The sequence below is a fragment of the Trichomycterus rosablanca genome, chromosome 2 (assembly GCF_030014385.1).
Source record: "Trichomycterus rosablanca isolate fTriRos1 chromosome 2, fTriRos1.hap1, whole genome shotgun sequence".
Classification (NCBI taxonomy): Eukaryota; Metazoa; Chordata; class Actinopteri; order Siluriformes; family Trichomycteridae; genus Trichomycterus; species Trichomycterus rosablanca.
The window spans coordinates 52,552,648-52,567,100 of record NC_085989.1 but is presented as its reverse complement, the minus strand read 5'-3'; the positions used below and the strand labels follow the sequence as shown (position 1 = coordinate 52,567,100).

The 14,453-nt window shown below is 38.6% G+C and overlaps 1 pseudogene; it reads left to right on the top strand.

The window, feature by feature from the left end:
- LOC134334881 (uncharacterized) overlaps window positions 1-14,453 on the top strand; it is a 169,036-nt pseudogene that overhangs the window by 13,391 nt on the left and 141,192 nt on the right.

Below are 14,453 nucleotides of genomic sequence, written 5' to 3'. Positions count from 1 at the left end.
GTGGCCTGCGAGAGCTTAAACGACTGTATGGTTGTTGTGATGCTTCGAGTTGTTACAGAGACGCACTTTTCGAGTTGTTACAGAGACGCACTTTTCGAGTTGTTACAGAGACGCGCTTATAATTTAATGCGCTCCTGCGCCTTTAAGCGGCAACTGTGAAATCGTAGTCATGGCAACTAACTTTAACCTTCACTGAGAAGCCATGTGGCTTTTACGGCAAAAGAACGCGGGGTAGCGTAGTCAGTAATGTAAACAATAATAAATAAATACAAATAATTATCCTGCAATATACAGAAGCATCGTCTGTAAGTAGTGGCGTTTATATTCTCATTTGTTAGTAAATGTTTAGTGAGTATATCACAGCGTTTTAGCTACAAATTTACCGTAATTAAATACAATTGTTACCGTTACTATAGCAATTAGTATCTTTACACAAAATGCTAACTCGTTAGCGCTATTTTACGTTCGGTTAAATCTCATATTGTACCAGATGTAACACTTAAGTACAGCTGTGTGCTGTTACTGTATTACGTTATTTATTGTTTTTATTGTTTGTATTTTTACTTCATTTTAATGCACACAGTGTATCACAGCTGGGAAGCAAATAAACCAACTGTATTTTGAAGGGAACTGTCTGTCTGTCTGTCTGTCTGTCTGTCTAGCCGAGAAAGGGGGATGCACTATTAGTGAGGGCAGAACAATTGCCTTAAAATACACTGTAAAATCCTACATAAATTGCATCTCTCAGAATGCATGATGATTTTGTGACCTGCAAAGTGACACAGCCTGCCAGTAGATAAGAAATATTTACACATAATCCCAAAATGTAGAAGAAGACAATTAATAAAATTAAGCAGAAGGAGGAAATTTAATGAAAGTGAAAACAAGTTTTTGCTTCAGGAAGAGAAACCAGTGCATCTCTTGTGTTATGAGGCCGTGTCTGTGGTAAAGGAGGACAATATAAATGCAGAATTCAGCCTCCAAGAAAAACAACAGACAGCAATCACAGCAGGATACGTTACAATCGGCCCTTTGAGGACCACCATAATGCTGATGTGGCCCTTGGTGAAAATGAGTTTGACACCTCTGCACTATATGATAAACCAAGGGCTAGGATTAAAATCAATGGATATTTATCAAATAGTTTTAACATCGAAAGGGGCTCGAGACAGGGCTGTGCATGGTCGCCTCAGCTGTTTGCTTTCTGCCTGGAACCATTAGCTCAATATATTAAACAAAATGAGGATATTATGGGAATTACTATTAAAGGGACAGAGCACAAACTGGCCTGTTACGCCGATGACATTCTAATCTTCCTAGGGCAACCAACTCACTCATTACCCCCCATCTGATGCAGACATTTGAACAATATGGTCAACTATCTGGTTATAAGATTATATCTGATACTTGGTGAATAATAAAGATTCTGATTCTGATAAGAGTTTCCACTCATCTGTGAAGGCGGTATACAATATTTTGGAGTGTGTCTGTGGGAATCTTTTCTCATTCATCCAGAGATGAAAAAGCAGTTCATGTCGTCCAGTAGGGGTGAGAATAAACCTAAACATTGTAGATCAATTAGTGTTGCCAACTTAGCGAGTTTTCAGACGCCTTTAGCGATTTTTTCTGGTGTTATTGGAGACTTTTGGAGACTCGAACGTGAAATTAAACATTGTTCTACAGTTACTGTCCTCGGAGAGCAGCGGGTGCTGCCGTTGTTCTGTTGATTTATCTTACCCAAAGTACCCATCGATTTGTCCTACCGAGCATGCGCACATCTGTTTTTGACTCGTTGAGTGGAACGCCTCTAATTCTGTGCTACCTTTAACCTAATTTATTTCTGATATATATATATATTAGGGCTGTCGAAGTTAACGCGATAATAACGCATTAACGCGATTTCAATTTAACGCGATTAAAAAAAATAGTGCCGTTAACGCAAATTCTAGTTCATGTTGATACTTGACTGGTAGAACAAACGTTTTTCATTTGCGGTTTGTTAACATAATGTAACCGAGCGTTGTAGTGATGCACTTGCTTAATAAAGAAATAAATACACGCTATATTCACAAGTTGTCGGGAGCAGAACACTTTTATTAACTTATTCTGTTAAGGTACCAAATACCGGAAAGCTGAGTCAAGCACGTTAGTCCATGCACTATGGAAGCCCCAAAGGGTCAAAACACACTCACTTCGTGTAGAAACGGCCATCAAACCATTGTCACAATACAACCACAGAAAAGTCTGTTACAATAACTACGCCTTATCCCACCTAAAGCACCGCTGATCTACAATGTTTGCTGATGGAGAAATTCTAAACTACAATCTGACATTTACTGCCTAGTATGTGAGTGAATAAAACTCCCTTACAGTTTTCTCTTGTCCCAGCAGTTTTTAACATCAGTACATTTAGCATAAAATGTGTTCACCATTTTAATTGTAACATTTCACTTAAAAATCCTTGTTTTCTATAACATTTACACAGATTTTTTTTAATGCGATTAATCGCGATTAACTATATGAAATTCTGAGATTAATCGCGATTAAAAATTTTAATCGTTTGACAGCCCTAATATATATATATATATATATACAGTATATATACAGTATATTATATATTATAAATATATATATATATATATTAGGGCTGTAAACGCGATAATAACGCATTAACGCGATCTCAATTTAATGCGATAGTGCCGTTAACGCAAATTCTATTTGGCCCTGCGAGTTATCCGTAGTTCATGTTGAGACTTGACCGTGAACGGCATCTCTCATTCGTTTCTCAAAGTGTGGGGTGGACTTGCCACCGTTTGTTTCATTTGCGGTTTGTTAACATAATGTAACCGAGCGTCGTAGTGATGCACTCGCTTAATAAAGAAATAAATACACGCTATATTCACAAGTTGTCCGAAGCAGAACACTTTTATTAGCTTCTTCTGTTACGGTACCGAGAGTCATCACGTTAGCCAAGCATGCTATTACATGAACTATGGAAGCCCCAAAGGGTCAAAACACACTCACTTTGTGTAGAAACGTCCATCAAACCATTGTCACGATACAAGCACAGAAAAGTCTGTTACAATAACTACGCCTTATCCCACCTAAAGCACCGCTGATCTACAATGTTTGCTGATGGAGAAATTTTAACCTACAATCTGACATATATACGAAGTCAAGGGTCTCTGCTGGATAGTATTACTGCCTAGTATGTGAGTGAATAAAACTCCCTTACAGTTTTCTCTTGTCCTAGCAGTTTTTAACATAAGTACATTTAGCATAAAATGTGTTCACCATTTTAATTGTAACATTTCACCTAAAAATCCTTGTTTTCTATAACATTTAAATATTTTTTTAATGCGATTAATCGCGATTAAAAATTTGTAATCGTTTGACAGCCCTAATATATATACAGTGTATATATATATATGTGTGTGTGTGTGTGTGTGTGTGTGTGTGTGTGTGTAACGTTATTCATGATCATACTAGTTTTGAACTACAGACCGTACTTACCTCAGCAGCACACTCAAACTACTGCCTGTCGAGGCTGAGCAGAATATTGTTTATATGTGGAACTATAATATTCTGACCAACCTACAGGTGGTGCCAAACCCATTTAACAGGAATTTCATCCAATTCTAATGAAGCAACTATTATACACCGTTACTTATATAATGCCGTTATTATGTGAGTGGTTTTTTATACTATTTCAGAACTATGCAAGGTGCTCAAATGAGCTGTACGTGATTGCATACAGTTAAAAAAACAGTTGTTTATCTAATGCTATGTGTTAATGTTTAATTTAACCAGGTTTATACCTACATGTGTTCAGGGATTTTAGAGCGTTTTTCATACATCTAGGAAAGCCAATTACACTTTATTTTTATTTTAACTACATTCTAATTCATAATAAAACCAAGGTTCATAATAAAATAGCACTGAGGATTTGGCCCAGCTAGCAAACTTACGTTCTGAGAACGTTCCCCAAACGTTGTATTTTGGTTGTGGGAACGTTGCATTGGAATGTTCCTTCAACGTTATTTTGTCCAGTTTTCTTAATGTTTGTTTTAGTTATGAAAACGTTCCCTGAACATCCTCACAACCTCATTTACAAAGATTATAGGAATGTCTTACAATGAGTGTGTGAATTTATTTGTATTTGTTTAGTTCTTTAATTCTGTTATGATAATTCGTGCTTTCAATACAAGTTAAAGAACATACCCAAAACATTTTTAATGATTTATTAAATGTTACTTTAACACACTTTTAACATAACTACAGATAATGTTAATCCAAGACAATGTTAATCCCTCTGGCTTGAACCCCCCAACCCCCTCAGATATTACCATTAATTACAAAAATAGATCTGAATCACTCTGATAACATTTGCTATGATGGTTTAATTCAAACAATTCATGTGATAATACTGACATAAACTGAGGCAAAATTAGTGCAAACATATTTATTTTAAAAATGTTTTATATCATCAATCAAATTCAGTTGAATGAATGAAAAATAAAAAAGAACAATCCCTTAATTTTTCTATCCCTTATAAACTGAGATAAAATCAATTAAAATCTATTGTATTTATTATATGTTATTATTATTATCGTCAATCAATTAGTTTAAATGAATCAATGGAAAATGGGGAATAAAACAAATAAAGTCAGGTAGTAATTGAGGGCGTCTCTGCATTCTCCACCTGCAAAGTAAACAAAGTGGTTTATTAAGTATTTCTGCATATTTATCAGTACATGTAAAATATTTTATACTGTAACCAATCCATTCTGAACAGATAAAATACAAAACTTCCTTTTAGTTCTGTTGCAGTTTTTAATTTATAAGTCTTCAATGTGTAAGAGGTGCCTGAGGTTATTTTTTAATAGTTGAATTACTCGTATGTGTTAGTATTTTACAGTGTAAATTATAAAATAGCATTATTTCATGAGGTACATGGCAGTATTTAATATGCCATAAAATAATTAAACAGCCAGCTTAATTACACAAAATTAAGAAGGGAAATTATACTTGTGTTGTGGATGTTTTTATTTAAGTATTGTTTGTTTTGTAAATATTGTTTCAGTTTTTGTATTTTTAATAATCCAACTAATCAATTAATCATAAACATAATCACCAGATTGATTAGGAAATAATCGTTAGTTGCAACCCTACATGTGAAGTGAAGCATTTTTGTTTTGTGCATAAACGTTAGTTTAGGATTATAAACTGTTCAGACAAATGTAGGATATATGTCACATTAAAAAGCCGAGTTTAGTCCAGATGACCAGATGTTGTTCTTGCTCACCCATATTATCAAGGATGCATCACCACTCTCACTTGTACCATATTGCTTAATCATTCTAATGTGAGGTGATATAAACGTACCTGTTATGACTCTGATTGTGAGTCAGTAGCTGGTTTGACGGGTCAGATTAAATCTTTCACTTGGGAAGAGCACTTTTCTTACAGTCTCTTGGTACAACAGCGCTTAACAAACGTCTTTTTTTCATTTCTCACTTTAAGTTGATGACAACAGTTTAGCCGTCGATGAGATCTTGTCAGATTCTTTTGACCTTCAATGAGCTCTGACTCAATAACACACGTGGCAGGAATTTCATCTTCAAATAAATACACAAGCTCGTACTTTGTTAGACTCATGTTTCTGAATAAAAGAACTGAAAACACGACATTTGTATTTCACTTAAAGTTCTGTGTGGTTCGAATCCAGCTCTGCCCTCAGCCGGTCGAAGGCTGGGCGGCTATATGAACAACAATTGGCCTGTTGTTCAGGTGGGGGGGTGGGATTGGAGACCGGAGGGGGTGGGTCTCTCTCTGTCAGAATGCGATTACGACCTCTGCCGGCTGATTAAGAGGCGCCTACACAAGTGATGAGGAAGAGTGCCCTTAGGGTGTGTCTCTCCGCATGCAACGCTAGGTGGCGCCAAACTCATCGATGTGTGGGTGGCAAAGATGCATCCGGCTGCTGCCAGTGTTTCGGAGGGGATGTTGGTTAGCTTCGATCTCCTCGGTCAGGGCAGGGTTCGGCATAGACAGAGAGGAGGCACGATGCAAATTGAACAATTAGATGCACTAAAGGGGGTGAAGAAGGGAAAAAAAAAAAGTTCTGTGTGGAGACAGAGACGGTTGGTTACAATAAGGATCTCAGGTCCAGTGTGGATGTGTGCATGTGCAGAACGAGGTGTCCGACTGTCCGTAGATAGAGACTGATGTGCTGTGTAAAGAAGAGAGGTTTGTGCAGAATAAACATAATAAAAGGCTATGAAGTCATTTAACTGAATGATGTGTAATGTAATATTTGTCCTGTATGGATGGGTTCTGATAACAGCAGTTTTTAATGCAGTTTTTATAAAATCCAATGAGGACATTTTGGAATAATAAAGGTTTATCTTAAATATATTATTGAATAAAATATTATATAAACCAAAAATGTTCAGTAGGAAGCAATGAATTCAGTCTTACAGTGGTGCATCTAATGACCTCTTCAAATCAACATAAAACAGTTAACTATATATATATAATGTTTCCTAATATGCGTCTAAAGAATATCACACACATACTCCTTTAAAAAACGTTAAAAGAACGTTCATATAATGTTACACATTGAACAAAATATTTATTCAGGTCAGGTAACGTTTATAGAACGTTCTACTGACTGTTCCAGTGTCTGTACAGTTTCTGTGTCTATGATCGTCACATTGTCGAATCCATGAATAAAAACAGACAGCAATTATGTGTAAATACTTTGTGAGCTGTTGAAATGTGTAAATATGTGCTGCTCTGTCTGTCTATCCATCCATCTATCCATCCATTCATCCATGTGTGTGTGTCTTTATGTTAGATCTTTAATAATGCAGTCAGCAGAAGTGGGACACATCGCCCCCATGGATCTAGAAGATGAAGGATCTGAAGATGAAGATTTCTGCTGTAAGTACATATGGAACAATTTAGCACTTTTCCACCAGACAGTGTGGTACAGAACAGGATGGTCAGTACTGGGGTCAGTAATTAGTGGATAGTGGATCAGAATCTGTCCTGTATGGTTCTGTCCTGTGGAGAAGTGCTGCTTCACTCCAGTCTGGACTCAAGTTTTTAATGGAACTAAGATTTATTATATCATTAAAACAACAACAACAACACGCCTCCCTACACTAGTCCCAGTTGTTGAGCTTTCTTCACATGTTGATGTGATTTCAGGTGAAGTATCATTAATCCCTCTGGAACTCATCACCTCTGATAGACACCTCTCCTCAGTGTACCAATCACTTGGAGGTGTCCTGCCTCAGAAGAAGGAGGAACCTGAAGATGAAGATGATCTCAGTAAGAATGTTTAAAATCTTGAGCAATGAAACCTGTTTTATTTATTAATGGTTCATCTGTCAGAATGTTTCTATCATCAGTAATGATAATAATAATAATGATATTTATAATATTAATAATATAATCCAGTAAATAGCTGAGGTGTGTAAAAGAGTGAATATGTTCTGTTGCTATATTGAAAGTAAAAGTGCTGAGATTATTTACTCTTTATCTCACTCTATACTCACTCAGTACCGTGTCTTTGCTCCTCTTCACTTTTAGCTTTGAAAATCATTTGATCTGCTCTGTGTTTATTGTGATGTTTGTAATTGATTGTGTTACAAGAGCAGCTTGTGTTTCTCTTCTTCAGGATTGAACAAGGATTTCTGCTGCTCCTCGAGTCCACGTTCCTGTACAACCCAAAATCATCTCCACAAACACATCAAGACCCCCCACAGTGTCAAATATGAGACCCTGGTGAAGATTAAGACTGAACATGAGGATCTGACGCCCACCAGAAGCTCCAGTGATCAGCAGACGTCCTCTGGTGCTGTCAGCATTAACAGCTCTCTCACCAGAGAACAGAACAGAAGGAACGTCTGCTCACAGTGTGGGAAGAGCTTTAGTTCTCCAAGTGCTCTTAAAAAACACCAGCGCATTCACACTGGAGAGAAACCATATCAGTGCTCACAGTGTGGGAAGAGCTTTAGTTATCCCAGTGCTCTTAAATTACACCAGCGCATTCACAGTGGAGAGAAACCGTATCAGTGCTCACAGTGTGGGAAGAGTTTTATTCGACAGAGTAATCTCAAACTACACCAGCGCATTCACACTGGAGAGAAACCATATCAGTGCTCACAGTGTGGGAAGAGTTTTAATCAACAGACTCATCTCAAAATTCACCAGCGCATTCACACTGGAGAGAAACCGTATCAGTGCTCACAGTGTGGGAAGAGTTTTAATCAGCAGAATGATCTAAAAAATCACCAGCGCATTCACACTGGAGAGAAACCGTATCACTGCGCACAGTGTGGGAAGAGTTTTAATCATCAGAGTTATCTCAAAATTCACCAGCGCATTCACACTGGAGAGAAACCGTATCAGTGCTCACAGTGTGGGAAGAGTTTTAATCGACAGAGTGAGCTCAAAATTCACCAGCGCATTCACACTGGAGTGAAACCGTATCAGTGCTCACAGTGTGAAAAGAGTTTTAATCATCAGAGTACTTTAAAAAAACACCAGCGCATTCACATGGGAGAGAAACCGTATCAGTGCTCACAGTGTGGGAAGAGTTTTATTCATCAGAGTTATCTTAAAAAACACCAGCGCATTCACACTGGAGAGAAACTGTATCAGTGCTAATTGTGTGGAAAGAGTTTTAATTAACACCAGCACACTGACCTGTGAAGGGAACACGTGTTTTACATGTTTTGGCTCAAAAAATAAGAAGACTGACACAGATATTCACCAGCGTGTTCACACTGAAGAGAAAAACCACAGAGGATTCCAAGTTATAAAGTGTTTGAGGTGTTATTGTGCTTGTAACACTGTCAGTGTGTTTGAAAACCAGGTCAGGTTATTCGAACGCAATACTTAGACAGCGATTCCATCGGGTTTCATGTTTAGCATTTAGCATCTTGCTGTTAAAACCAATGGATTGAGGTAGCACAGCATGCTAACATGTCAATAGACCATCTCCCCTTGGTACAAGTTAAAAATCAATAATGATTGTAATAATAATCAATAAAGTTTGAAAATAACTCCATTCCTTTGTCTACATTGTCAGCCATGCTTATTTTTCTGTGAGACACGAGATGGCGCAATGAATTCTGGGATTGCCTCACTTGTTTTTGAGTCAAAATAACATTGAAATATTAAGATACTCCGTTACGTCGTCTACCCGAATGGCAGCCTAGAATACTTGCTCCCATCGAAACCATCTAAATGAACCTATACTCGATAACACAGAGCGGGGCAGGAATGGAAAAAAGGACATGAACAAAAAAAAAACACCGCTGAAAAATCCCCAAGCAATGAAAATGCAGAAAACAGCTGATCTACCCATGCACGTGATGAAGAAGCTAATGCTAAGGCTCGATCACATGAAACAGCAAGTTTAGCGAGAGTGCTAGAAAAAATACGAGACTTTCACAAAGACGCAAAACAGCAGTTATGGGATATAAAATCTGAGCTTGCTCTCATCAGTCATAAAATAGCAGAAGCAGAGACACGAATTGAGAAGACCAAAATATGGAGCAGGTAGTAGGCAAGCTGATAAAAATAGTGACTCAACAAGAGAACAAACTAATCAATCAGGAAGGGAGATCCCGGAGAGAGAAGTTACGGATACAGTGGGGCCAAAAAGTATTTAGTCAGCCACTGATTGTGCAGGTTCTTCTACTTAGAAAGATGAGAGGTCTGTAATTTTCATCATAGCTACACTTCAACTATGAGAGACAAAATGAGAAAAAAAAATCCAGGAAATCACATTGTAGGATTTTTAAAGAATTTATTTGTAAATTATGGTGGAAAATAAGTATTTGGTCAATAACAAAAGTTCAACTCAATACTTTGTAACATAACCTTTGTTGGCAATGACAGAGGCCAAACGTTTCCTGTAAGTCTTCACCAGGTTTGCACACACTGTAGCTGCTATTTTGGCCCATTCCTCCATGCAGATCTCCTCTAGAGCAGTGATGTTTTGGGGCAACACGGACTTTCAACTCCCTCCACAAATTTTCTATGGGGTTGAGGTCTGGAGCTCCAGGACCTTGAAATGCTTTTTACGGAGCCACTCCTTCGTTGCCCGAGCAGTGTGTTTGGGATCACTGTCATGCTGGAAGACCCAGCCACGTTCCATCTTCAATGCTCTCACTGATGGAAGAAGGTTTTGACTTAAAATCTCACGATACATGGCCCCGTTCATTCTTCCCTTAACACGGATCAGTCGTCCTGTCCCCTTTGCAGAAAAACAGCCCCAAAGCATGATGTTTCCACCCCCATGCTTCACAGTAGGTATGGGATGCAACTCAGCATTCTTCTTCCTCCAAACACGACGAGTTGAGTTTTTACAAAAAGTTCCATTTTGGTTTCATCTGACCACATGATATTCTCCCAATCCTCTTCTGGATCATCCATATGCTCTCTGGCAAACTTCAGACGGGCCTGGACATGTACTGGCTTAAGCAGGGGGACACGCCTGGCACTGCAGGATTTGAGTCCCTCTCGGCGTAGTGTGTTACTGATGGTAGCCTTTGTTACTTTGGTCCCAGCTCTCTGCAGGTCATTCATCAGGTCCCTCCGTGTAGTTCTGGCATTTTTGCTCACCGTTCTCATGATCATTTTGACCCCACGGGATGAGTTCTTGCGTGGGGACTCAGATCGAGGGAGATTATCAATGGTCTTGTATGTCTTCCATTTTCTTACAATTGCTCCCACAGTTGATTTATTCACACCGACTTGCTTGCCTATTGTAGATTCACTCTTCCCAGCCTGGTGCAGGTCTACAATTTTCTTCCTGGTGTCCTTCGACAGCTCTTTGGTCTTGGCCATGGTTGAGTTTGAAGTCTGACTGTTTGAGGCTGTGGACAGGTGTCTTTTATACAGAAAACGAGGTCAAACAGGTGCCATTAATAAGGTAACGAGTGGAGGACAGAAGAGCTTCTTAAAGAAGAAGTTACAGGTCTGTGAGAGCCAGAAATCTTGCTTGTTTGTGGGTGACCAAATACTTATTTTTCACCATAATTTACAAATAAATTCTTTAAAAATCCTACAATGTGATTTCCTGTATTTTTTTTCTCATTTTGTCTCTCATAGTTGAAGTGTAGCTATGATGAAAATTACAGACCTCTCTCATCTTTCTAAGTAGGAGAACCTGCACAATCAGTGGCTGACTAAATACTTTTTGGCCCCACTGTATATAATGTCCCAGAGGGAGCGGAAGTGACAATTATGGTGGAATTTATTAAGTTTATTATTAAGTTACTTCGGGAAACGTTCGAGCTCCCCGCGACCACTCAGCTGGATATTGAGAGAGTACACCGCACACTCGCCCCGAGACCCCCGAGAGTAACGATGACTAGCCACGGTCGATAATAATTCAATTCCTCAGATACAAAACTAAAGAAGAGCTTCTTCGCAAGGCGTGGGGACAGAAAGGGTGAATTTGAATGGGAGGCCTATATATTTCGATCAGGTCTACCCTCCAGCAGTACTACAGAAACGTAAAGAATACCCTGAGTATACTCCGATGAAAATACTCCGTTACCAAACACTGTTCCCTGCTAAACTACGTGTTCTACGTTCTACGAGGATGAGATGCAGCTGTACCACACAGTGGAGGAGGCGACTGACGATATGAGAGACAGAGGCTTCCCTATCAACGTGACCACATCAGAAGAGTCCCTGGCTGAACAGTTCTCTCGCTCAATGTGGGAGACGGTGGGAGGGAGGAAACGGCAGCGAGCACGTAAAGAGCGAGGACAAAATATCCAAGAGAGGCTACTTGCGTTTAGAAGACAGCCCCTGCCCCCTTCAGGAGAGTAATAAGGTTGGAATAAGCTTAGAAATGTATATAAGTTAAATGTAACTTTATTTAAAAGACGCTATTTTCCTTACTATATATATATATATAATGAAATATATAATGCGCTGTGATTCTTCAGTTCAGTATACATTTTTTACTATTGTTTCCCTTAATGACAGTAAAATATACACGGGAGGAACACACACTGAAATTTTCTCTGTATGGTGGACAGAGACTTGTCGGTTTTTCTTTTTTCTGGATGCCACAGTGGGTTGGAGAGACCTTCCCCCACAGCTAGATATTCTTTCTAGCCTAGTACAGGGTCGTTTGTTGAAGACCCCAACCTTGAAACCACATCGTTGTTCATGTTTGATGTTTATTGTTTACTTGCATTTGTTTGTTCAGGGAGTGAATCAATTAAGCTTTATGTCTGTGTTTATACAGTCCCCTCAAAAAGTATTGGAACAGTGAGGCCAATCCCTTTATTTTTGCTGTAGACTGAAAACATTTGGGTTTGACATTAAAAGATGAATATGAGACAAAAGATCAACATTTCAGCTTTTATTTCCAGGTATTTACATCTGGATCTCATACACAGTTCAGAAGATAGCACCTTTTGTCTGAACCCACCCATTTTTCTTGTGAGCAAAAGTAACATCAACTTAAAACAGATTAAAGTGAATAAGACTTAATATTTAGTTGCAAATCCTTTTCTTGCAATAACTGCATCAAGCCTCTGACCCATTGACATCACTAAACTTTTGCATTCTTCTTTTGTGATGTTTTTCCAGGCTTTTACTGCAGCCTCTTTCAGTTGGTGTTTGTTTTGGGGGGTTACTCCCTTCAGTCTCCTCTTTAGCAGGTAAAATGCAGCTCTATAGGGTTTAAGTCTGGAGATTGACTAGGCCAGTCCAAAACCTTCCACTTCTTGCCCCTGATGAACTCCTTTGTAGTTTTGGCAGTTTGTTTTGGGTCATTATCTTGCTGCATGATGAAGGATCTCCCAATCAGTTTGGTTGCATCTTTCTTTAAATTAACAGACAAAATGTTTCTGTAGACTTCTGAGTTCATTGTTCTGCTGCCATCATGCGTGACATCATCAATGAAGAAGACATGCAAGCCCAAGCCATGACATTACCTCCACTGTGTTTCACAGATGAGCTTGTATGTTTGGGATCATGAGCAGATCCTTTATTTCTCCAAACTTTAGCCTTTCCATCACATTGGTAAAGGTTCATCTTTGTCTCATAAAAATTTCTGAGGCTTGTCAAGTCAACTTTATTTATATAGCGTTTTTTACAATAGACATTGTCTCAAAGCAACTTTACAAAATCAAAATCCAGGACCAACAGATACAAAAACCCCTGTTGAGCAAGCCGAGGGCGACTGTGGCAAGGAAAAACCTTGAGAGGAACCAGACTCAGCATGGCCCATCCTTCTTGGGTGGCCTGGAGGATAATTTAAATAAATACACGATTTACACAAAGCATACAAACACAGAATTAAATTATCTAAAAGTTATAACTGGAAATAAATAGATAAATAACAAAATAAATAAATAATGATAATAGAGTTATTATTCGGTCTAGTCTTCAATAAAGTCTGTAGTGATTGCTTGTCATTCTTGGTGCAAATTACTCCAGACCCGTCACATCCGGCAGGAGCAGTGTCGTCATCACGGCAGTCTCGACTTTAATCCTTAACCTCGGCAGGTTTCCATCAGAATGCCCTTGGGGTAAAACAACAAAGAATGTAGTTAATAATGTACAATGCTAGTTGAGTAATACAGTTTTACAGAGAGTTTTTGACTCCAACAGCCCTAGTGATTACATCATAACTAAAAGGGAGAGCGAGCAGGTAACAAGGTCATGAAGGCTTTCAAAGGACATCAGCACCCATCTCCCCACCGTCATCAAACCTGAGTGATCGGACAAGAGAGGCAGGACGACACACAAGTCAAGGATCACCACAAGTTTCTATGACCAAGAACCCCCAAGCCCTGCGCCTTTGTCTATACTAATCAAAAGCCTGAAAAAATAAATGTTTTCAGTCTAGACTTAAACATTGAGACTGTGTCCGAATCCCGAACAGAGGCAGGAAGATTATTCCAAAGTTGTGGAGCTTTGTAAGAAAATGCTCTTCCACCAGCCGTGGTCTTTTTAAATCTAGGAACTATAAGTAACCCTGCATCTTGTGAGTGAAGTGGACGTGCTGGGTTTTAGTGATCAATAAGCTCACTCAGATACTGTGGAGCCAGACCATGTAGCGCTTTATAGGTTAGTAAAATTATTTTTTAATCAATGCTGAATTTAACTGGCAGCCAGTGTAGAGATGATAGAACAGGATAAAATAAATGTAATATGATAAAATTTTCTAGTTCTAGTTAGCACTCGAGCTGCTGCATTTTGAACTAACTGGAGTTTGTTTATGGATCTACCAGAGCATCCAGTTAGAAGAGCATTACAATAATCTAACCCAGAAGTTTTTCAGAGTCAGAGAGGTTTTATTGTCATTTCAGCTACATACAAGTAGGGCTGGGCGATTTTGCAAAAAGAAAAAAAATCTCGATTATTTTAAAATTATACCCGATTGTCGATTACGATTTCGATTT